General features: G+C 45.5%; 1 protein-coding gene across 6 annotated transcripts in view; it reads left to right on the top strand.

Annotated features, from left to right (window-relative positions):
* The window catches only part of CUEDC1 (CUE domain containing 1), a 673,926-nt gene that overhangs the window by 54,787 nt on the left and 594,567 nt on the right, over nt 1–24,572 (top strand). The gene's annotated exons all lie outside the window — the stretch shown is intronic.

Raw genomic sequence — 24,572 nt, 5'->3', positions numbered from 1 at the left:
TGAACCCCCGAGCTGATCCTCAGGTCATGGTTGTGGAGGACTCTGAGTTGTTCTCTTTACTCTCCAAGTTTAAGAATGTTTTTGGTGAGAATTTGGGTCGGCTCAAGGGCTATTCACATAGGATAATAATCAAACCCAATTCAATCCCTGTCCAACACAAGGTGAGACGTATCCCCATTATCATTAGGGACGAGGTCAAGGGTCTCCTTGACGACATGTTAGCTTCTGGGGTCATTGAACCTGTAGAGGCCTCCCCTTGGGTTTCGCCCATTGTCGTCACCAAGAAGTCGGACGGCAAGCTCCGCTTCTGTGTCGACCTCAGGTCCCTTAACCACTGTGTTGTTGCTGACACTTTCCCGCTACCCAACATAGCAGAGTTAGTTACCACTCTCAATGGGGCAAAATTCTTCTCTAAATTGGACCTCAAGAGTGCATACCATCAAATTGACTTACATAAGGACTCTAAAGGCTTAACAGCTTTCATCACTCCTTGGGGTACCTACCAGTTTACTCGTCTGCCTTTTGGCCTCAAGTCAGCAGCCATCGTTTTTCAACGCATGGTGTCCGGTATCTTCGAAGGTGTGCCCAAGGTGGTCTATTTTCAGGACGACATCCTGATTTATGGCCTTACTGAATGCCAGCACAATTCTACTCTCAGTGTTGTCCTTGAGAAGTTATCTGATGCTGGTCTTACTTTACGCAAGGACAAATGTTTGTTTGGGGTGGGTGAAGTGGACTATTTGGGCTACACTATCACTTCCTATGGTATAAAGCCCAAAAGGGACTTGTGTGAGGCTATTCGTTCTGCGCCTTCACCTTGTGACAAAGATCAACTACGTTCCTTCAAGGGATTAATAGAGTATTACTCTAAGTTTGACCAGAATTTTTCTGATAAGACTGTTTGCATAAGATCTTTGCTTAAACGGGGTGTGGGTTTCACTTGGGGTCCTGAACAACAAGAATGTTTTGTAAATTTCAAAAATGAAATTTGTGATGCCAAAATGTTATCTCCTTTTGATGTACATAATAAGTCAATTGTCACTGTTGATGCTAGTGCACATGGTCTGGGGGCTATGCTGTCTCAATTGAAAGGGGGGTCAGCAGTCACCATTGCTTTCGCCTCCAGGACCCTTACTGATACAGAGAAGAACTATTCTGTTATCGAAAGGGAGGCACTGGCTGCTTCTTGGGCCGTTGAATATTTCCGCACCTATTTGTGGGGCATGAAGTTCATTCTGCGGTCTGACCACAAGCCCCTCATCAAAGTCCTTTCTCCTGGTGGGGCGGGAAAGGGTCATGAAGCTGGCGGCCAGGTTACAAGAATTTCAGTATTCCATGGAGTACATTCCAGGTTGGAGAAATGTTCAGGCCGATTGTCTTTCGAGACTGTCCATGGACTGGCGTTCTCCTCACAATTCAGTTGTCTCTTTAGACTTGGATGATGTAGCTGTGGCCTCAGTTGAAGATGCTGTTTTTGTGGGTGAGGGTGTTTTTTCTTCCAGTGATTGGTCCAGAGAGATGTCTGTTGATGTCACTCTTCAGGAGGTCATCAAACTTATCAGATTGGGGTCTAGACGTGAGAGCTCTGTTTCTGTTTCTGTTCGGCCTTACATTAAGGTCTTAGATGAACTTTCTATTGTTGGAGATATCCTCTTTAAAGGTGAGAAGTTTATACCCCCCTTTGGGTTGAGGACCAAATTATTGGCTTTGGCACATGAGGGGCACATGGGCCAGACCCTCACCCAAAGACGCGTTAAGGATCATTTTTGGTGGCCTGGGGTTGACTCCCAAGTTGTAGATTGGGTTGAAAATTGTTCTCTCTGCAGGGAAGGGGAAAAGCGGTTAAAGACTGGTCCTAAGGTAGTTGCTGATGCACACATTCTTTCTCCAAATTTGCCCTGGCGTACTATTTCTCTTGACTTCATTGGCCCAATGGGTGAATTAGGGGAAAATGACAGATTTGCTATTGTTGTTGTTGTCTTCACCAAGTGGTTGGTTGTTCATTTTACTAATGATATTACTGCTCCCAATACCATCAGGATTTTGGGGAATCTGTTTAAGGATGAGGGCTTGCCTTCTGTCTTAATTACAGATAATGGTCCACAACTCACGTCCAAGGACATGCAGATCTTCTTGAAGGAGTGTGGTGTCTCATCACCGTACATCCTTATATAACCCTCAGGGCAATGCTGTTTGCGAAAGGGCCAACAAAGTTGTCAAGGGCATTATACAGATGGCATCCAGTGGTGGTCATATTGTTAGGAAAATGGTGAACGAAATGTTATGGGCCTATCGTACCACCCCTTTGGCTTGTGGAGATTTGTCTCCATTTCAGTTGGAGAGGACGTGATCCTGGTTTGAAGTTGTTTCCGTCCTGGATGAGGGATGTTGTTACTCTGCAGGCTCAGGGTAATGTTCCAGTTGATCTTCAAACAGGTGTTGCTGAATTTTCTTCCAATACCATTTCTTCTTCTCCTTTTCTCGTGGGAGATTTGGTCAAGATCAAGTTGGGGAGGTTACAGAAAGGCTTGTCAAAGTTCAAGGGTCCATTCAAGGTCAAGAAGGTGCTCAACCATTGCGTCATTCTCAATAATGGAGAATGCTGGAACTTCAGGAGAGTTGCTCTTTACAAGAGACAAAAGGTTTCTTCTTCTTCCTCCTTGTTGTTGCCTCCTTTGCCTACCGATGGTTCTGGTTCTCCCACTCCTTGTGCTGATGACTCTGTTACTAGTGGATATTTGTTGGCAAATGACACCAATGGTCTCTTGGCCTCCAGTGATGCGTCTCTTAGTCCTCTTGTACAAGATGAGGTCAATATTCCTGGTGGGGGTGATGCCCCTGCTCTGTTGCAGGGTCTTGCTCCTGTTCAAAGTACTTCTGGTTCTGCACGTCCCTTAGGCCTCGGCGGCCTCCTGCTTACTTGCAAGATTTTGTTTAAGTTTCCTTTACTCATTTGTTTTTTTTTTTGTTCTCAAACAACAGAAAGGGAGAAGATGTGTAGTACATTGTTAGTTCTTTGCTGGCTGTCATTCTAGTCTTTGTAAGAATACTTACTCCTTATATTCCATATTCTACTCTGTCTTCTCTCTGTATGTTCCACTCTGTGGCAGTTTACCGGTTGCTGCTGCGGTGGATGGTCTGCTCTTACTCTACCTCCTATCTACAATAAAGAAACCTACTAAAGTCAACTGCTGTCTCTGGACGTCATTTACTACAATATGCTTCCATTAATATCCTCTTTTTGCACCCTTATCCCAAGTTTTTGTTGTTCTTTCTCTGACCCAGCAGGGCTCTGCTTTGAACCCTGTGAAAGGCTACCTATCTGCCAAATTGGCATTTTTGTGGTCGCCGGACCAACCTTCCTTTTTCAAGTGACCTTTTGTGACTAGATACCTCAGGCCTTCAACATAAGTTTCCTCCCCAGCGCTTCATCATTCCTCAATGGGGTGCTAATTTGGCCCTCTTTTCTCATGTGCGCACCACTCGAGCCGCTGCACAAATGTCCACTTCACCAGAAAAGCCATCTTGATGGTAAGCAGGCAGCCATAACATTGGCCAAGAGAGTCTGTGTACGGCAGGCACTTTCTGTGCATCCTCCTTAGACTACCTTTGACCAAGGCAAGCTGGTTCCGCGGACGCGTGCTTCATTTCTCCCAAAGGGTTTGACATCTTTTTATTTAGGTCAAAACATCACCATGCCTACCATCTTTGCTCTGCTTCACCCTTCTAATGAAGAGGAGAGACTCCATCATCTGGACCCTAAAATAACATTGTAGCTCTGTCTAGATCACACAATAGAGTTGTGGATGGATGATCAACTCTTTGTGGGGGATGTTGATGCTAAGAAAAAGGAGGTCATGCCGGGGGTGGCTTGGTCGGCAATGTGCACGGGTGCCTAGGTCCGCAGCCTCCATAAGCCAGAGGCACAAGACTGCGATTCTAACACAGCAAAACGAGTTTTCTCCCAGAAAGAAGAAAAGGCCAGAGCATCCTAACGGCTAGGGCACAAGCGGAACCCAAAAGAAACCCCGCATCTGCTTGCAGCACACGGCTACCGGCCGAGGCGCTCTCCCGGAGCTCAAGGAGATGAGGGTGCACAAAATGGCGAGCGGCTACCACAGAGAAACAAAATAGAGGAGGTTAGTGCGCACTCCCCACCACAAAGACCCTGCCAGCACCTGCCCAACACCGGGACTAGTCATCGGCGCCTAACAGGGCACACGAAGGGAGAAAAGGAAGGTACGGTAAACCCAAGCGGGGAGCGGCTCCATAAGGAGAAAACGAAAGCGCTACTGCGCGGAGCCATCTTGACGGCCACACCCATAACTCTCCGAGCCCCCGACCGGACACCAGCAAAACCACACGGGACCATAATACAAACACAGGCATCGATAGCCTGGGAGGCCCTAATGCACAACGGAACCCCTATACCACCATAGACCAGCAAATACGAACCACGGGAGCAGCTCCCAGTTGGGGAAGGAAACCGAAACTGAAGGCTACGTCGAGCGCGGCCATTTTGCGCACTCAGGATCCTCCTTCAAAAGACTCTAGCACAAACAATCGCCACCGCTACGATAACAAGGAGCCCAAAACGCAAGCTAGCGCCACCTACCGCATGAGAAGCGCGAGGAACTCCAAACTTAGAGGAAATCGAAACTGCAGGCTACACTGGGAGCAGTCATCTTGCGCAATCCAGCGCTCCACTAAAAAGAGCAAAGCGAAAAGCCCCACATCACTGCAAGCTCGAATTGGAGCGAATAGCCACGAAGACAGGGGAGCCCCAAAGGCAAGCCACTACCAACTCCAGTCTCCCAGCCAAGCGCAACTGCAGCCCAGCACCCACCGGCGCAGGCAGACTGATGGAGCAGAGGAAAATTAGCAGGAGTTAGAACAGGAGCAAAAGCAGTGAAGACACGAAGGGAGCTAAAAACATAAAAGGAGCCAAACGAGCAAGTGAATGCAGAGACCTTCTACACCCCTAACTAGCAAACCACAACGGAAGAGCTGGTAGGGGCAAAGGCAAAGACAAGGACGAGAAACATCAGAGAACCGAGCAGATATAAAACACAACACGCATCTCCAACACCAAGAGGTGTCGTAACTAAAGCCCTATCATCACTACAAAGGCAAGGCAGACTAGAAAGCCTCCAATCCAGAAGAGGCCTCGACAAGATGGCAGGACAGGCGGTAAAAACCTCCAACGACGTCAAAAAAATTAGGAAGGACCCACCTGAATCACCCTTAAAGCAAAGGAACAAAACGACCCTGGACATCATCCTAAAGAAGTTGAATGAAGGCAACGAGGTGGCCAAATTGCCCAAAGTAACAATTGATAACATGCAGCTAGACCTAGCAGCAATAAGAGCAGACCTACATAGCACAAACACCAGGATAGAAACAGCAGAAAAGGGCATCAGCGATATTGAGGACGCAACCCAAAAAAGCAACAAATCGCTGGCGGACATCACCAAGTCCTTAAGACCCCTCCAGAAACAGCTTGCGGAGCAGGAGGATCAAGCGAGAAGAGGGAACATTCGCATCCTGGGAATCCCGGAGGGGGCAAGGATAAAGCTGGAGTCTGCACAACCATGCTTGAAGAACTTAATACCACAGCTGACCGGCCTCAAATTCGAGAGACAAGTCGAAATCGACAAGCCCTACAGAGTGCCAGCAATGAAAACACTGCAGGGTAGGGGACCTCGGCCAATAATATGCAGTCCGCTGAGATCAAATCACACCGAGGGGATCTTCGCCTTTGCTCGGAAAAACCCGAACCGAAAGATGGGAAAGCAACAGAATAATCCTCACGTAGGACTTCTCGAGACAAACAGTGGAAACAAGGAAGGGTTTCCTATCACTGAGAGACACGCTACACAGGAACAACATCACCTTCAGCTTCGCAGGCCCAGCTAGATTAAAAATTTCAGACAAAGGGAGGACACGGACTTTCGACAACTCAAACGACCTAAGGAGGTTCATGCAAGGCCCGCCAACAGAAGAGATGGAGGCCCAGAACCTAGGAGCGGCAAAAAGAAGCGCATCACCAGACATTGCGGAGAAGTCTGAGTGAATCCTAAAGAAAGGGTCTACCTGACTCAGGATCCTAACGAACAGCATTACCTCTCTACTGATCTACCTCATACCTTCTACCTCTTGGCGCATCTTACCCTGCGTCTACACACAGCCAACCAACTACCTCGTAACAAATCTACCTCTCAATCGTACTGCCGCTAGATGCGGAGAACCGGACAAGCACAAGAGGGAGAACTGATGAAGTCATACATATATCCTTTATGCTGTGCTATTTTGTTTATAGGGCGCATCGGACAGAACTTGGGGAGAACTCAACACTGTGCCTCGGGGGGAATGGGGCAGGGAACTTTGCTGTCACACACCCACTCAGCAAGGGGGGAGGGGGGAGGCCTGGGAGGGGGGATGGGGCGGGAGGGGACACCGGGTGCAGCTATATGGGCTTCCTACATCTACTAACCTATTCTTCACTTTCTTTCTCTTCTTTATCCACCCACTACTTGGGGATGAACACAAACAACCACTGAACATCTTGGAAAAGCCACACCGCCACAAAACGGGGAGCATAGCAAGGACAAAAAGGACATGCAACCTCGAACCAACACAAACTAGCACACGCAGAGTGACGCGAACCAAACGCGACACAACACATAGGATGACACACACCCAACAAGGTCAGCTCCTGACCAACATCAAGGTAGTCTCCTTCAATGTCAAAGGACTCAACCACCCGGTCAAAAGAAGTAAGGTCATAGAGTACCTGGCCAAACTAAAAAGCGACATGTGTGTCCTCCAGGAGACAAAAGTATCAGCCGAAGACACAAAACGACTCACAGCTATCTGGATAGACCAATCAAGAAGTTCACCAGTATGCCACAAAAAGAGAGGGGTTATCACACTAATAAACAAAAAGGCCAAACTAACACTGCATGACTCCTACGCCGATGACAAAGGGAGAGTCCTAATAAACAGCCTGACCAGGGGGGAGGAGACAATACACATAGCAAACATCTACGGGCCAAACACAGAGGACAGAGCTTTCTGGACCAAAGTAGATAACAGACTGAGCAAACTTCCACAAGATGACCTCCTAAAAGTCGCGGGAGACCAAAACCAAGTGCTAGACCATGCTACAGATAGACACCCACAAAGGCCCAGTCACAGCTCGCAGGGGGAGAATATTCTCAAAAACATGTGCGCCAAGCTCCGACTTAGAGACCCATGGAGGCTCCAAAACCCAGACGCCAGAGACTAAACTTTCTACTCCCATCCGCACAACTCCTACAGCCGGATCGACTACATCCTAATCTCGGAATCACACACTCACCTCATAGATCAAACAGAAATAGCACCAAGGTCAATCTCGGACCACTCACACATTTGCCTAATACTATCAGGGAGACACAACAAAATAATTACGCGCAGATGGAGGCTCAATGATGACTTCCTTAGAAACAAGACCACTACAGCAGAGATAGAGGACTCCATAAGAGACTACCTTTTGATCTTAACGACAACCCAGACACTGATAGGGGCGTCCTCTGGTACGCCCTGAAAGCCACCATCAGGGGGAAACTACTCTCCATCAAAGGAAGAATGAATAGAGAAAGAAACAAAAAGATCACAGAACTAGAGAAAGCGATAAAAGACCTGGAGACAGGCCACATAGCAAACTTAGAAGACCGGAACACTCTCACAACATTAACGAAAAAGAAATATGAGCTGAACAAAATCCTGAGCGAGAGAGCAGGAACCTGGCTGAAAAAATAAAAGGCCATCAGTCTGTGTACTGCTAACAGAGCTGGGAAAGCACTTGCCTTCTAACTGAAAAGCAAACAAAGGCAGCACCCGATAGCCGCAGTCACAAACTCCAAAAACAAATCAGAAACCGCAAACCAAGAGATCCTCAGGGTTCTCAAAGAATTCTAGGAGAAGCTATACAGGGAGGACCAGAAACTTAGCGAAGATGGCGGAGCCAAGCTCCTAGATAAGCTTCCCCTACTCGCACTCGGAGATAGAGAGAAACATTAGAACTAGATATCTCAGGCGACGAAATAGAAAAGGCAGTAGCGAGCCTTAAAGACAACAAAGCCCCAGGCCCAAATGGGTATACAGCAAGATTTTACAAGCAATTCCTACCCTTGATTAGACCAACAATGGTAGAAGTGTTCTCAAACTGTATCCAAAAAGGGAGAATGACACCCACCATTGCGTAAGCCAATATTATAGTGATCCCAAAGGAAGGTAAAGACCCACATCACCCCAAAAACTACCGACCAATCTCCCTAATCAACGTAGACTGCAAGATCTATGCGAAGATCTTGGCGACAAGACTAAACTCGTTCCTGCCCAAACTTATACACTGCTCACAAGTAGGCTACCTCAAAAATAGTATGTCCCACGACAACACTAGACTTTTGTGCCACCTAATAAACCATGCCTCCACCACCTCCAATGCAGCGGTCATGATCGCCCTGGACGCGGAAAAAGCCTTCGTCAGAGTGTCAAGGCCTTTCCTAGATCGCTGCATGCAAAAATTCGGTCTATGGGCTAACTTCAGAAGGATGGTGCTAGCGCTCTACAACGAGCCCAAAACCCGCGTGGTAGTGAACGGCGGAACATCTGAGCCACTCACCCTAGAAAGGGGCACAAGGCAAGGCTGCCCACTCTCCCCAGCCCTCTTCCTACTAGCCCTGGAGCCACTCCTAGCCATGATCAGAAATAACAAAGACATAAGGGGAATCCCAATCGGAGGCGACACAATTAAGCTAGCGGCATACGCAGATGACATCCTCATCACCACTGAAAATCCAGGCCCGTCAATAGCCACGCTTATGTCCACCATAGAGAAGTACGCACAGGCCTCCGGATGCAAACTTAACAAAGATAAATCGGAATGCAAACCGCTGAACGTACACACAACCAGGGATGTACTAGGGAACTCAGGGCTGACTTGGCAGAAGAAATTCCTGAAATACCTTTGGCTACACTTCGGGGGGGATCTCAAGACCACGCTACACTACAATGAAACGATACTACTGAACAAACTGAAAGGGAGGCTAAAAACGTGGTCACCTAGATTCATCAGCTGGTGGGGCAGAGTGGAAACAATCAAAATGATGTTAACACCTATGGTTAATTACATGCTCAACATGCTACCACTGATCAATACAGAGGACTTTCACAAATGCCTAGACAAAATAATTAACAAATTCCTATGGAGAGACAAGAGACCCAGAATCGGCCTACAAAAACTCAGGCTAAATAAAAGCCTGGGTGGGCTATTTAGAATTTTTTAAATATTTCAAACAGCTTGCATAGCCAAACAGGGGCTTTACTGGCTACTCCCAGAACAAGACTACATGCCAGCATGGTTCTCACTAGAGAAAAGAATCTTAAATGGCCTGGACCCCTTAGCCCTACTTACAGTGAGCAAACACCCCGAAATTGCCAACAATCCCATACTTAAGAACACCAGGAACGCCCTCCTCAAAGTAGACAAAAAAATGGACGCTAGCATCAAGAACACTAGGTGGGAATCGATATGGTTTAACCCCAAAATAAAGTACTGTGAGAAAACGCTCAACATGGTCTCCTGGTACAAACATGGCATCTCCACCCCCAACCAACTAAGCAACCAAGACACACGCATCACCTTCGACACCATAAAGCACACACACAATCTAAACGACATTGAGCTCTACAATTTCCTCAAAATAAAGGTGGCAATCACAAGAGCAGAACTTAACAAAACGACCCCCCCCCCCCCCATCCTACAATACGCAGCGAACCTAAATAAGGTCGGTCACCAGACGTCTCACCTCTACAAGCTCCTACGCCCAGGTACATCCAAGCTCAACAACAAAACCATAGAATATTGGGAGTCACTCCTCCACAGGCGTCTCACTGAGAGGGAAAAATCAAACCTCTGGACGTCAGCATCACACAACAAAGTCACCACCACTCTAGCACAAACTAAATTCTGGCTACTACACAAGACATACTGGACCCCCTCCCGCCTAGCGACAATAGGGATACGAGACAGTGACGCGTGTTGGAACTGTGACAAACAAAAAGGGGACCTGGCACACCTAATCTTCCACTGCCCTAAGGTCAAAAAATTCTGGAACAGAATAAGCGACTTCATAAACTATGCTCTAGGTCTCTCGCTACAACTAGACTTACACAGGTTGGCCACGGCTTTCATGGCACCGTTAATCCAATCCAAAGAGGACAGAGAGCTGATTGACCTCCTACTCACAGCAGCGGTTAAGACGGTCCTAAACAACTGGAAGGACACGGGGAAAGCATCCTTCAAGGTTTGGTTCAACTGGATCACCTTCCTACGCGGGGCAGACACCATAACCTCATACCACACATCAAAAATCTGCACAAGGGACGAAATGTGGCTCTCCCTAGACCATTACCTGTTCTCACACAAACCCCCGTAGGCAGCCTTCCAAGAGCTTTCAATACACCCGCAAGCATCGCAGGCGGAAAAGCCTGGTCAACTCCATAGACACTCGAACAATGTATTCCTCCCGATTTCCCACTGTCTCTCTTTCCCACTTTTCTTTCCTCGTCACCTGGGGGTACATACACAGACCGCTGATAATGCCACACACCGAGTATACGATTGTAACACGCATGCTCTCACAAAAGGCCCTATGTAACCCAACCGGCCCATAATATTGCCAAGCTTTCTCCACCCTCGGGCGACCTATACTGACCTGTATACTGTACCTTGAATATAAAACTCTTTCTCAATAAAATTCATTTGAAATAAAAAAAGAAAAAGGAGGTCATGCAGAAGCGTACCACCTCATGATGGAATAGTATTCTGCTTAAAAGATCGGCTATACATTGGCCAGAAAGTAACCCCCGAGGGCGTGCATGCTCAGTCTATCAGAGACAAGGTTGCGACCACTGCTTTAGCTTGTGGAGTCCCTGTCTTGGCCATCAGTCAGGCAGCTTAGTGGGCATCTTTGTGCACATTCACAGAACACTACTGCCTAGATGGTCAGGTCCGTTTGGATGGGCACTTTGCCCATTCAGTTCTGCCGGACTTTTTTATTTAATCTGTTTTGCAGACCCACCCCCGGGAAGGTATTTATTTTAAGGTAAGGAATCTTCAGCTGGAAGTCTCCATCAGATGAACAAGTTACTTACCTTTGGTAACACCTTATCTGGTAGAGACTCTTATCTAGTCACAGATTCTTTACCGTCCTGCCACCATTCTAAGGGCCTTAGCAATACACACCAGTGTAAGCCTTCGTGTCTCTGCGCTTCTGGTGTAGAAAACTGTGATAAGAAATGGATATCGGTGCGCTCGAGTGGCTCATAAATAGGCACTGTGCATGTCAGTTCTAGCATGGCTGACGTGGAGCCGAATAATGCCACCTACCAGCACGCAAGGGGACTGCGGTTTCTTGATGGAGCATAGAAGCTGACCCTGGTTCTAAGGTAGACCTCACTGATCTGGTGAAGAGCCCCTTGGGCTAGTATTAGAGCCTTAGACAGGATTCTTTTACTGATCGGAAGCCAGTGGAGAGCACGCAGATGAGGAGACATCCATGTTCTGACAGGCAAGTTCAGAAGAAGGCGAGCTACCACATTTTGGACAACCTGACGCCTTTCCCCCCAGTATCTAAGGCTCCTTTAATGTATTCAGTGATCTCCAAAATCATGGCCTCTGTGCTATAGTGGGGTCTAAATCTGTACTGGCTTGGGTGTAGGAAATTATTGGATTTCAGATTTAGGCAAAGCTGTTGATTCATATGTTTTTCAAGTAACTCGGATAGTGCCAGCAGCAAATAGATTGGCCTGTAGTTATACGGAATACCTGGGTCCGCAGGTAGTTTCTTCACCAGAGGCAAGATCTACACTGGTTTCCAGGAGCAGGGAATCATAACTGTTGCTAGTGATGTTTTGAGCACCATCTTTGCAACAGGGATAATGATGGAGGCCCCTGGGACTTACTAGTTAGACATACACTGGTCTGATAGAGAGCCTGATTTAAGAATACTCCAGGCTGTCTGAGATCCCTCCAGTAAAATCTGCTTGAAGCTGGCGAAAGTCATTTTGGTTGAGGGGACCGTACTGGCTTGCAAAAAAGTCCAGTAGATCTTCATCTGACCACAGGCCGGAGGACAGACTGGCTTGGATGCTCAGGCTCTTAGTAGGGAAAAAGATGGCCAACTGTTAACACCAGTCCACTGAGGGATGGTGTGACCTAGCACTAGATGCTGGTGACTTGAAATTTTAAACAATTGTAAAACATTCTCTGGCCTTGTTCCCTGCTCTTCCAATCTCAACTGATAGGTTTACTAGTTTAGCTTTTCTTATTTCTGAAGAGCTAATTTGTAAATTTCTTTATCCTTCATATTATATTCTTTCCTCCATTCTTTCTAACACTTTTGATTTTTTTTCTCCACCTTGATGCTATCATAAAACCAAGGACTGGAGGGCTTAGTTCTGCTCACTCTTCGAGTAAGAGGTGGTGCTATTTTATCTGTACAGTCTCTGATCCAGTTGTTGAATAGCATAACATCTTTTTCAACCAGACCTGGGAAAGAAAGGGGTACTTCCTTCCAAAGAATGTATTGACTCCTTAGGCTGAATATTGTGAAATGCTCTCGAAATACAAGAAGAATTGCTAGATGAAGGGTGTGCTTTAGCTAAGACCTGTCAGGAAGATGTAATCAGGTGATGGTCTGACCAAACCTGAGGGTTGGGAGCATCTGTTTGCAAAAAAGTATTGGAGTCTCTACTCTACCAGATAAGGAATTATCATAGGTGAGTAACTTGTTCTCTATGACCAAAATCTAGTCGCACTACATTCATTTTTTACCACCAATTCAAATTGATGATAAGCTCTTTGCAAACTCTGAGGTGTCAATCGTTGTGGGCAGCTGTTTGCGGCCTGCCTTCTGCCTATTAATGAGTTGGCCTGCCTTCTGCTTATTAATGAGTTCGATCGAATTGCGACCCACTGTCATTCGGAATGTTGTGTCTCAGCTTATTGGTACCTAGGTTGCAAAAAGTCGGTGTGCAATTTGCGTCTACTTTTTTGTTACAAAAATTCATACATCAGGCCCTTACTATCCTTTCAATCAATCAATCCACACCATTGTTTCTCGAGTAGGTAGCATTTGCGCTTGGTGGTTCTGAGCTCTGGGGTGTACCAGCTGGCTTGTTTTGAGGTTTTGCTTATTGGTTTCAACGGGGCAACTCTCTCAGCGACTTTGGTGATCCATGTGGAGAAGTTTAGGACAGCCTAGTCAAGGCCTAATGAAGCTTTGGTTTGGGTGGTGTTGAGGGCCTGTGTCCACTGTGTCAGTTACTTTTTCCCCAGCTGTGATTGAAGAAGCTGTGATGCTTGGTGTTGGACTGTCGGCGATGGTGAAGTGAGCAATGGTGCATTTGGTCCATATGAGTTCTGTGACGTGGCTGAATTTGATTGCATCACTGGAGATGGAGATGAAGATGGAGTTGAGTGTGCCTGGCCGTGCATGTGGATTCGGGGACCAGTTGGGTGAGGCCAGTGTTGTTCAGGTTCTCCAGGACGGTGTTGGATTAGGCACCGTTTGGGTAATCGACGTCACTGAACAGGACATAGTGGTAGGAGTCAATGGCTAGGTGGGTGATGAGGCGCAAGATGGCATTGCAGAAGGCTGTTTGGGGTCGCGGGGGTCTGTTTATGAGGGTGCCTCTTATCATTGTCTTGGCGTCTGTCTGTAGTTGGAAGTTGAGGTGGTCCATGAGAGGCGTTGGGTCGTTGTAGGTGACGGCTCGTTGACTTGTGGGTGGTAGGGGTGCGGTAATCTAGCACGTGATAGCGGTTCTGTGTTGTAGGAGAAGCTGCAGTGGCAGCAGGTGAAGGGTCATTTGGTTGGACATGGGAAGTTAGTGCAGCAGCTTTTGTTTTTGTGTCTGGGGCCTAGGGCCAGGAGTTCTTTGGCAGTGTAGTGGCAGGAGGTGGGAGGGCCATGGGTCCTGGCACTGGGCATGGCCTGGGTGTAGACAGGCTTGCATTTGGCTCGCCGTTGACGCCGCTGTGCAGGGGCCTCCATAGATATCCCTTGAAAGTGTGAGGGACTGGCAAGGAGGCGGGATGGTGGGGAGCGGGAAAACAGCAAGAGTGGTGAAAAAGGTAGTGGGCAGGGAAACCTACTAAAAGATGAGTTAAGTAAAAGACTACCCAGAAATCAAAATGAATTAAAAGCAAATTTAAAAAGTTACCACTAATCCAATCTGATTAAAATGCCTAGACAGGCAGGGGGACTGAACAGCCTGCCTCAAGGGTAGGGACATGGCAGTCAGGAGGAGCTGGGCGGCGGAACAGGACGGTAGTGGCTCACAAGAGCAGGGGTCCGGGGCTACTCAATAGGACAGTACAGCAGCCTTCGTTATTAGCCCTGGACGGTGAGAAGTGCTGGCAGGGAGGCGGGAGGACAGGAAGCTGGAAAAACAGCAGGCCAGTGAAATCTACTTATCCTAATCCCTCCTTTACACATGGTTGTCTTCAATCTGACTATTCATTTTCCAACCCATAACTAAAACGGTAGTTAGGAAAATATCAACAGTATATTGCACACTGCCACCAAATAAGGCACACTACAGCAGTGGTCACAATTAAAGCAGTTTGAATCCATCACACGCGCTATGGTATTTCATTGACCTCAGATAGTCTACAAATTCAACATGGAATGACTTAAATTTAAATGTGAATGATAAAGACTCCGAACCCGCCCACCCGGTTCCTTAAAAATATAAAAACTTGCAACTCTCATGTGCTTTTCTTTTGGTTTTCCAAAGTCAAGAGTCTCCTTGAAAGGGTGGGTGTAGATTTTTGGTAACAGCTTGGTCCCTTACTATGAACCCACTGTTATTCTCAACAGATTTCTTTCTTAATCGACTGCTTATGAATGTGGTTGAAAATGTGACTTTTGCAAGACCACCGTGCTTTTGTGAGATGTCTATGCTTTTTTGTTTTTGCTTTAACATGCAAGCTTCTGGACAACTTAAAAATGTAGATCACCTTGGAGAAGTGCCTCATTAAGTCCCAGATGCGCCCCAGGCATAAACATGAATTTAATTCATGTTCAGATAGCTTTGTGAGTGTTGTATACATTTCCAGGGTGTGTTGATTTGCAGTTGGCTCCTCAAAGTTCTATATATCTACTGAAATATTCACATGGCAACTGTCTGGAGTGAAAAATCCCTTCCCCTGAGACCTCACCACTCCATTGAGAAAGCTGTATATATTTGTGTGTGTGTGTTTAACTATAGGCATACTCCCGTTATAAATACAAAGGTCAAGTTTCACAATGTGATTATAGTATATGGCCTAACTTGAGAAATGACTGCATAATGCATTATTACATGGTCCATGTTGCAGTGCCTGTACAGAGGCAAACAATTGGTCCTAAACGTACAAGGTCCTTGTGCCCTAGCATCTAGTTAATTACATTTGTATTTAAATATTGATCATTACCTCATGGCGAAATCCATATGAGTATTCGCATTGTTACCAGCTTTGAGGGAGGAGAATGGCACTGACAATTTAAGAATCCACCTCTTCAGGGTTATGGCCTTTCCCTAGACATAATTATAATGCATAGCACATTACACTCTACACATTGTCACTCACCCAGCTGCTTTAGGCCTTCGCTCCACTTTCACTAGCTGTAGGGTAGGAGATACTTGATAAAGAAGGTGATGCAGCAGCAGTTCACTAATTCATGAGGTGCTTGTTTTGTGATCACTTACTCTTAAAAGTAACTGGTTGGATTTCCAATTTAGGTCACATAAGGCTTGCATTGGGGAGGTGCTTCAGAGCATCTATTATCTTCGTGTGTCCCACCACAGGGCTCTTTATACGTGGGTTGCAAATTGCAGAAGATGAGTATTAGGTGTTTCTAGAAAAAAGTTGTAGTAGGGTTTTTCCTCCCGGTATTTACAAGAGGACATTTGGCATAAATAGTTTGCTAAAAAGCTTCTTATGTATTGTTTGGCTCATTCTGACTCCTCAACGAAGAGACCGTAAATATTGACTTTTTAACTTTTTTTTTGGTAGAGGCAGAGCAGTGTAGTTTGTCGTATTATATTGTTGCAGGGATTCTGCTCAGTCACAGAACTGGAAAACAACCGAAAATGCCAATACTGATGACCAATAAAGATACTTTGACAGGCACAAAAACTACAAGTTAATTTGTACCATACTTAATCAATAGTCTTTTTGTTTGAAAGCTTCATTCTTTTTTTAATCTTTTTTTTTTTTTTTAAAACACGTTTGACAAAAGATGTTAGAAAAATGAAATACCACATCTAATATTGAAGCAAAATTGATCTATGTACAAGGAATTTTCACAAACCAACTCATCCATTCATGACTTACCTCATTCATACCATATTCTCCCATTCATACTATTCAACACTCGCACATAGCGACAAATACTCATAGCCCCTTCAAGCCCAAGTAGGAATGTTTTAACTGTAGATGGACCAAGAGGCCTGAAACAAACAATGGAATAATCCGATGTGAAGACTTGGTTGTGCGAAAATCAATAATACACAACAGTAATACATTCAAGAGCAACTTTTTGCACCCACAACCAGCCCTATCTATCTAAGTAGTGCAGTTGTTTTATATCCAACACAAAAAGGGGTCTAGGCGTTTCGAACCCCCTCACTCTTGGGGTTCTCCTCAGGACCACAGAAAACTGTAAAAAAAAAAAAAAAAAAACTCATGTTTAAAATTCTGACTTCCAATCTCAATGACGTGCCATCTGAAAGCGACAGACCAGTGTAACTCTTACCTATTTGGCAGATTCACAAGTGATCAATAAAGTTTTTGTTCAACCAAATGAGCAGTGTAGTCTACAGAGACAGAAAACACATGAACAAACAATAAATGAAAAACCGCTGTCGATTTTTGTCTGGTTCTGCAAGTACAGGCAAGCTCTTACTGGTTTGGAAGAGATGGTGGATTGTCAAAGGCAGGTTTTTCCTGAATTGTCAGTAGTTTGCAATGTCTGCGTAAAAACGTTTTGGATACACAGTATTACTAATGGTGTTACCGGACACGGCATTTGTAAGTGCAGAACAAAGTCCTTAATTTTTTAACATACCTAATTCCCAAGGTTGCATATAATTCCAATGTAGACCAACGTCTGGTGGAGGGAGCCATACAGCGTAATTCCGTTTGATTCTGAAAGCGCAAATCTAAATCGAAGGTCCCAAAAACCTCAGACTTTTCTCAATCGTATGTGATGGAAAATCGCTTATATTGTACCTTTAAAACAACAGCATTCATCACCTTATTTCGTCATGTGATCCGCTTAATGCTTTATCTGTACTGGTTAATGTTTGACTTCTGAAAACAACGCAGTTCCTAATTAAACACGAACAAACTGTCACAGAGGAATTTGCTATAATGATTCTATTACACGTACCTTGCTAGTTAGTACAAATGTAGTCGAGTAGCCGACGTGCCCTAGTGGACGTACGGTCGGCTTTGTCGGTCTTATGGCCGCGTTTCCTTCATGCGTTTAGACCCACGGAGACACACAAAACTTGTTTGTCCCGAATTCTGCTGGTAGTGTGCTAAAAAGATTTATTGCTTACGTTTAAAAGCATACCTATATTTTTTGCGGAAAATGGCTCGTCCAGGAACACTGTAGTCTCCTGCAGCAACCTCCGAGCGTAACTTGCGTTGCGATGCAATCAAGGCGAAAGTAAAAGAGGGAGGTCGGTTCAAAGGATTGTGGGATAAGACACCGCTTGTAATTCTGGTATCTGTAGTGCGGTGGTCAGTGTTCTGTATATGTAAAACTGGGGAAACCCAAACTGTCACAGTGAGTACATTGCAATGCATACAAATTAAACATTTCGGAAAGTTCATTCAGCCCTGAACATACTGTGTTAAACTTAACAATTAGCATAGCCTCACGTTGAGATAATCTCAACTCAGGTTTGCCCCCTCTTTGATCCCTCTCTATTTTGGAAAAACTTTCCAACAGAGGTCTTGTTCGGAGTGAGCTTTTTTAATCCAATGGTTTACCAGTGGAGCAGTGGCCACTTGCTTTCTAATGTGTGACTTGTGTTGAGGGATGCGTTGCCGCACCTCCTGATTCGTCTTACCTTTATACAGCATAGTACAAGGACACAGGACGCTGTGAAGCACATTTTTTGTTTTACAATTCGTAAAGGTGTTGTGTTTCCAATGGATTCCGTTATGGCTGAATAACGACCCTTCGATTGTCTGATCACAACAGGTACGTGTACCACAATTTGTGTTGCCCTGAAATTGGAGCCAGGCCTACAATCTGTCTCAATGATGGTTTTGGCGAAGTTTTGAGGGCTGCTCTCACGATATGATTGGATACACTTTTTTCTTTTTTGTATGCAAAAAGTGGAGCATTAGCAAAGGCCGGATCAAGGTTTTGGATCAGGTGCCAGTTTTGGTTGATTTTTTTTTTAGGAGGTTCTTAGGAGGTTACGAAAACTTGACGTTCTATTGGCTTTTTTCAGTTTTCTGTAACACTGTTTCCCTTGGAGTCCACCATGCTCTCTTCACCATGCTCAGGGCTGAATGAACTTTCCGAAATGTTTAATTTGTAAGCATTGCAATGTACTCTAAATCACTGTGTCAGTTTGGGTTTCACCAGTTTTACATATACAGAACACTGTGGTGACCACCACACTACAGATACCAGAATTGCAAGAAGTGTCTTATCCCATAATCCTTTTAACCGACCTCCCTCTTTTGCTTTTGCCTTGATTGCATCAAACGCGAGTTACTCCCTGAGGTTGATGGAGGAGACTACAATGTCCCAGGATGAGCCATTTTCAGCAAAAAATATAGGTATGCTTTTAAACGTAAGCAATAAATCTTTTTAGCACACTACCAGCAGAATTCGGGGCAAACAAGTTTTGTGTGTCTCCGTAGGTCTAAACGCATGAAGGAAACGCGCCATAAGATCGCCAACCGCACGTCCACTAGGGCACGTCGGCTACTCGACTACATTTGTACTAACTAGCAAGGTATGTGTAATATAATCATTATAGCAAATTCCTCTGTGACCGTTTTTTCGTGTTTAATTAGGAACTGTGTTTTCAGAAGTCAAGCATTAACCAGTATAGATAAAGCATCAAGCGGATCACATGACGAAATAAGGTGTTGAATGCCGTCGTTTTAAAGGTGCAATATAAGCGATTTTCCACCACATACGATTGAGAAAAGTCTTTGAGGTTTTTTGGACCTTAGATTTACATTTGCGCTTTCAGAATCAAACGGAGTTACGCGGTATGGCTCCCTCCACCTGAGGTTGGTGTACATTGGAATTCTATGCAACCTTGGGAATTAGGTATTTTCAAAGATTAAATACTTTGTTTTGCACTTACAAATGCAGTGTCCGGTAACACCATTAGTAATACTGTATATCCAAAAGTTTTTTACGCAGACTTTGCAAACTACTGACAATTCAGGAAAAAGCGGCCTTTGACATCACGACATCTCTTCCAAACCAGTAAGAGCTTGCCTCTACTTGCAGAACCAGACAAAATCGGAAAAAACTTCTTTCTCCTGACAGTGGTTTTCATTTAATGTTGGTTTGTGTTTTCTGTCTCTGTAGACTACACTGCTCTTTTGATTGAACAAAATCTTTATTGATCACTTGTAGATCTGCCAAATAGGTAAGAGTTACACTGGTCTGTTGCTTTCAGATGGCACGCCATTGAGATAGGAATTAAGAATTTTAAACATTTGTTTTTTTTCTTTTTACAGTTTTCTGGTGTCCTGAGGAGAACCCTAAGAGTGAGGGGGTTCGAAACGCGTAGACCTTTTTTCGTGTTGGATATCAAACAATTGCACTACTTAGATAGGGCTGGTTGTGTGGTGCAAAAAAGTTGCTTTTGGAAGTATTACTGTTGTATATTATTGATTTTCACACAACCAACTCTTCACATTTGTTTATTGCATTGTTTATTTCAGGCCTCTTGGACCATCTACAGTTAAAAAATTCCTTCTTGGGCTTGAAGGGGCTATGAGTATTTGTCGCTATGTGGGAGTGTTGTAGTATGAATGAGAGAATATGGTATGAATGAGGTAAGTCATGAATGGATGAGTTGGTTTGTGAAAATTCCTTGTACATAGATCAATTTTGCTTCAATATTAGATGTGGTGTTTTTTAATTTTTCTATCATCTTTTGTCAAACGTGGTTTAAAAAAAAATATTTGAAAAACGAATGAATCTTTTAAACAAATAGACTATTGATTAAGTATGGTACAAATTGACTTGTAGCTTTTGTGCCTGTCAAAGTAACTTTATTGGTCATCAGTATTGGCATTTTCGGTTGTTTTGTTGTTTATGGGCTCAGCCTTACTGATTGGAGACACACCCATTGTAGTTCTCTCAGTCACAGAACTGTGCACTGAGACTCAGGACCTCAGTGAATTAGGGTGTGCCAAAACTCACCTTAATACCGAAAATCCCCTACCGGACTAACATCAGTGTCACATTAGCTCTTCGTCCTATAGCAAAGTCACCAATGATTAGACAACCCAGAACATGCGACTTAGGATACCTCAGGTAAGGTGGGAAACATGAACACTCTTTCGTTATACTCTCATACCACTCCAGGACAGGGAGTAAAGAGACACACGCAAGTTTAAAATAATTATTTCAACGCCGTGATCTCAGGTGCGGCATCTTAGCTAATACAAGCAGACATATGATAAGAAATAAGAATGTCAGCATAGTTACTATTCCGTAAAATACAAAGGGAGAAAGCATGTTATAATGCTAAATGGAAACCAGTTAAATATATACCTAGATTTCACCCTCCCTTGCTAGTAGGTTATTTTATAACTACAGAAGGTCTCTTAGGCTTGCATAGGTGACCCCATACCTCAGAGTTTAGCAGGAGTGAATCACATTGAGTTCTGCACAAGCTCTCAGCATACAAAAGTTCTTCAAGTGTGTTCAATCATGCCTACACAGTGTATTATTAAAGGCGCCAGTATCTGAGCTGTTCGCAGCTGCATATATGTTATGTCTAGAACGTGCGCTGATCAGTTCAAGCAAAAGCAACAGTGTTGATAACCTTGAAGGCCTCGGCACTCACTGTTCAGACTATGCTTACGAAGCAAGTCTAGCAATGTGGAAAAACAAGTTAATCTCATGTGAAGCAAAACTCTCAACCTAACGTGTGTGCCGTGTGCAAAAGAAAGCAAAGAGCAAAATGGCGTTTAAACTTCTAATAAGCTCATGCTAACTTAACACTGTATTTATTTATTTTTTGCATTTGTAAGGCGCACAGATACCCACAAAGGGTTTCCCGGCGCCAGGCCTGTGGAACCAGAGCTGTACAAAAGCAGAGACGACTGGAGACCAGATTATTTATTGAAAAGCCAGGTCTTAATGCTTTTCCTAAAGTTGGCAAAGTGTTCCTCCTTACGTATAACAAGAGGAAGGGAGTTCCAGAGGGTCGGTCCCAAAAAGGAAAAGGACCTCCCTCCGACTCTAGCCAGTCTGAATCTGGGCACTGCAGTTTCGCTGGAACTTTCGCAAATCGAATAGGAGTTTAGAGAGGGCGGTAATTGGACAATTCCGCTGGCGCAGACCCAGCGGAATTGTCCAATTACCGCCCTATCTCGCTCCTGCCTTACTTCTCTAAACTCCTTGAAGCACATGTCACCAGGTGCCTCTCCAACTTCATTGAGTCTTCATGCTATCTGGAGCCTAATCAGGCCGGGTTCAGACCTTCTTTTTCTACCGAAACTGTCATTCTGGCTGTACTCGACACGCTGAGAAGAAATGCCGACTCAGGAACCCCCCAGGCTCTCGTCCTCCTAGACCTCTCGGCCGCATTCGACACGGTTGACCACAACATCCTGCTTAACCGCGTCGAACAGGCTGGCATCCACGACTCTGCTCTCAGCTGGATCCGTTCCTTCTTGACTGACAGATCCCAAGCTGTCCGCCTGGGCCCCTATTCTGCACCTATGACCCCCACAACCTGTGGAGTCCCTCAGGGCTCCTCTCTATCACCCCTGCTGTTCAACTTATACCTCTGTCCCCTACTCCATTCACTTCGCAAGTGGGACATTACAGTTTTTAACTATGCAGATGATCTGCAGATCATCTTTCCACTCAACTCTCCCAATGCAATAGACAACTTCCACTCTGCTATGCGCCACATACTAGAGTGGATGAATTCCAACCAACTGAAGCTGAACCCCGGGAAAACTGAGCTCCTCCTCCCAGGCGCCAGTCTCTCTGCCTGGGGCACTCACTTCTGGCCGTCCGAATTGGGCCCCCCGCCGTCCCCTTCCACCTCTGTCAAAAGTCTCGGCGTTATAATTGACGCCGAGCTCTCCCTCCGACCCCACATTAGTTCCGTGATCTCATCCTGTTCCTTCCAGCTTAGGAAGATCCGGAAGGTCTGCCATCTCCTTCCCACGCCGGCCCTGACACAGGTTATCATTTCTCTTGTGCTCTCCCGTTTGGACTTCTCTAATAGCATCTACCATGGACTCCCCAAAACTCTCCTCCACCGCCTCCAGGTGGTTCAAAATCAGGCAGCCCGGATCATCTTCAAACTTCCCAAATGGCAATCTGCCAGACCCTTGATACACAAACTGCACTGGCTACCCATCGAACAAAGGGTGGCCTTTAAGCTGGGCTGTCTCACGTACAAAGCCCTCAATTGCCCCAGTCCTGCCTTCCTGGTTTCTCTGATCACCCCCTACTGTCCAAATCGCAACCTCCGCTCTACCCATCTCAAATCACTCAGCATACCTAAAACCAGAACCAATAAATTCGGCGGACGAAGGTTCGCATTCTTGGCCCCAAAATTCTGGAACTCCCTTCCCCTGTGCATCAAATCTAGCAGCTCCCTCCTCCATTTTAGGAAGCTGCTAAAAACTTTTCTCTTCCCCCCCACCCTGCTAACCCTGCACTAACCCTCAGTTCTGGAGTTTGATGTCTCACAGCGCCAGGAAACCCACGGTGTCAGTGCGCTTTATAAATCCCATTTAATAATAATAATGTAATGAGGGTATTGACTACGGTCTTCTGGGTAACCGAGGGCAGCATCCATATAATCTTGCGCAGCCATTTAAGAATTGTAAAGCAGATGCCAGCTACTTTATTGGCCTGTTTCATCGATAATGTGTCATCGATGTGCACCCCTAAGTTTCTAACCTGGGTAGCTGGTGTAGGAAAAGCACCCAGGGATGGCGGCCAATGAGTGTCCTTCCAGAGGTCCCTATTTTTACCTAAGAGAAGAATCTCAGTCTTTTCCCCATTGAGCTTTAGCTGGTTATTTGACATCCAGCTGAAGACTTCATGAAGGCCAAGTTTAAGCGCAGAAGGAGATGAAGGGTCAGATTCTGAGAGAGAAAAAATAATCTGCGAATCATCCGCATAAGTCATTAATTCTAAGCCAACTCGCTCCGCTAAGTCAGCGAGGGGACGAAGGTACAGATTAAAAAATAGCGGACTCAGAATTGAGCCCTGAGGCACGCCATGGGGCAAGCTGAAAATGTCCGACTGAGCCTGAGATGACGCGATCTGGAAGGTACGGTTGCAAAGATAGGATTCAATCCAGTCCAGCGCTGCCCCTCCGACACCATCCTCACCCAGCCTGGCAAGCAGCCTGGAGTGAGAGATGGTATCGAAGGCCGCACTAAGGTCGAGCAGGACAAGTGCAACCGTTTGCCCATCGTCCAAGAGCTCCCTAATCTTCTCAGTGACTCCCAGAAGGGCGGACTCGGTGGAATGTCCAGCCCTAAAGCCTGACTTGGAGAAATGGAGCAAGCCGTTGTTTTCCGTGAATGTGCTGAGAGCACTGTGAATATGCTTCTCCAAGATTTTTGAGAAGGCAGGAAGTAGGGAGATAGGACGGTAATTGGCTAACACCTCAGGGTCGGCGGTAGGCTTCTTCAGCAAAGGGCTCACCATGGCGTGTTTCCATGCCGCTGGAACTTTCGCAAATCGAATAGAGGCATTGATTGTCTCAGAAACGATGGTCAGGGCGGGGTCATCCAACTGGCTCAGAATGCTGATAGGGAGAGGATCACATGGGGGACCTGACTTGATGGAGGTAGCTAGAGATTTCAAAGTGTCCAGCGTAATAAGAGGCCAAGACTCAAGCCGACACCCTCCAGTTGTAATCGGAGGAAAGTCCTCTCTGTCATCCTTAGTAGGAGGATTAATGTTAGTGATGATGGTCTCAATCTTTTCCACAAAGTAGGTGGCCAAGTCTTGACATTTCTGGGTAGTAAGAGGACATGCAGCAGCCATTGAATTAGCTCCAGCTAGTTCTTTTACCGTATTAAAAAGGGTATGTGATCTATTTGCAGCAGTATTGATGGTTTCCGTTACAGAACAGGCTTTAGCTTTCGTGCAGGCCGAATGATAAAGATTTCTGTATAAATGCAAGGCTCAGCCCTACTACAATATTATTTTGCTATGCACATTACAAACTATCTTCTTTGTACTGTACACTCCCAAGAAATGTTTCTTTCAAAC

The sequence above is a fragment of the Lissotriton vulgaris genome, chromosome 2_1 (genome assembly GCF_964263255.1).
Source record: "Lissotriton vulgaris chromosome 2_1, aLisVul1.2, whole genome shotgun sequence".
Classification (NCBI taxonomy): Eukaryota; Metazoa; Chordata; class Amphibia; order Caudata; family Salamandridae; genus Lissotriton; species Lissotriton vulgaris.
Note: the sequence above shows the minus strand (reverse complement) of the source record. Positions and strands in the feature narration are given on the sequence as shown.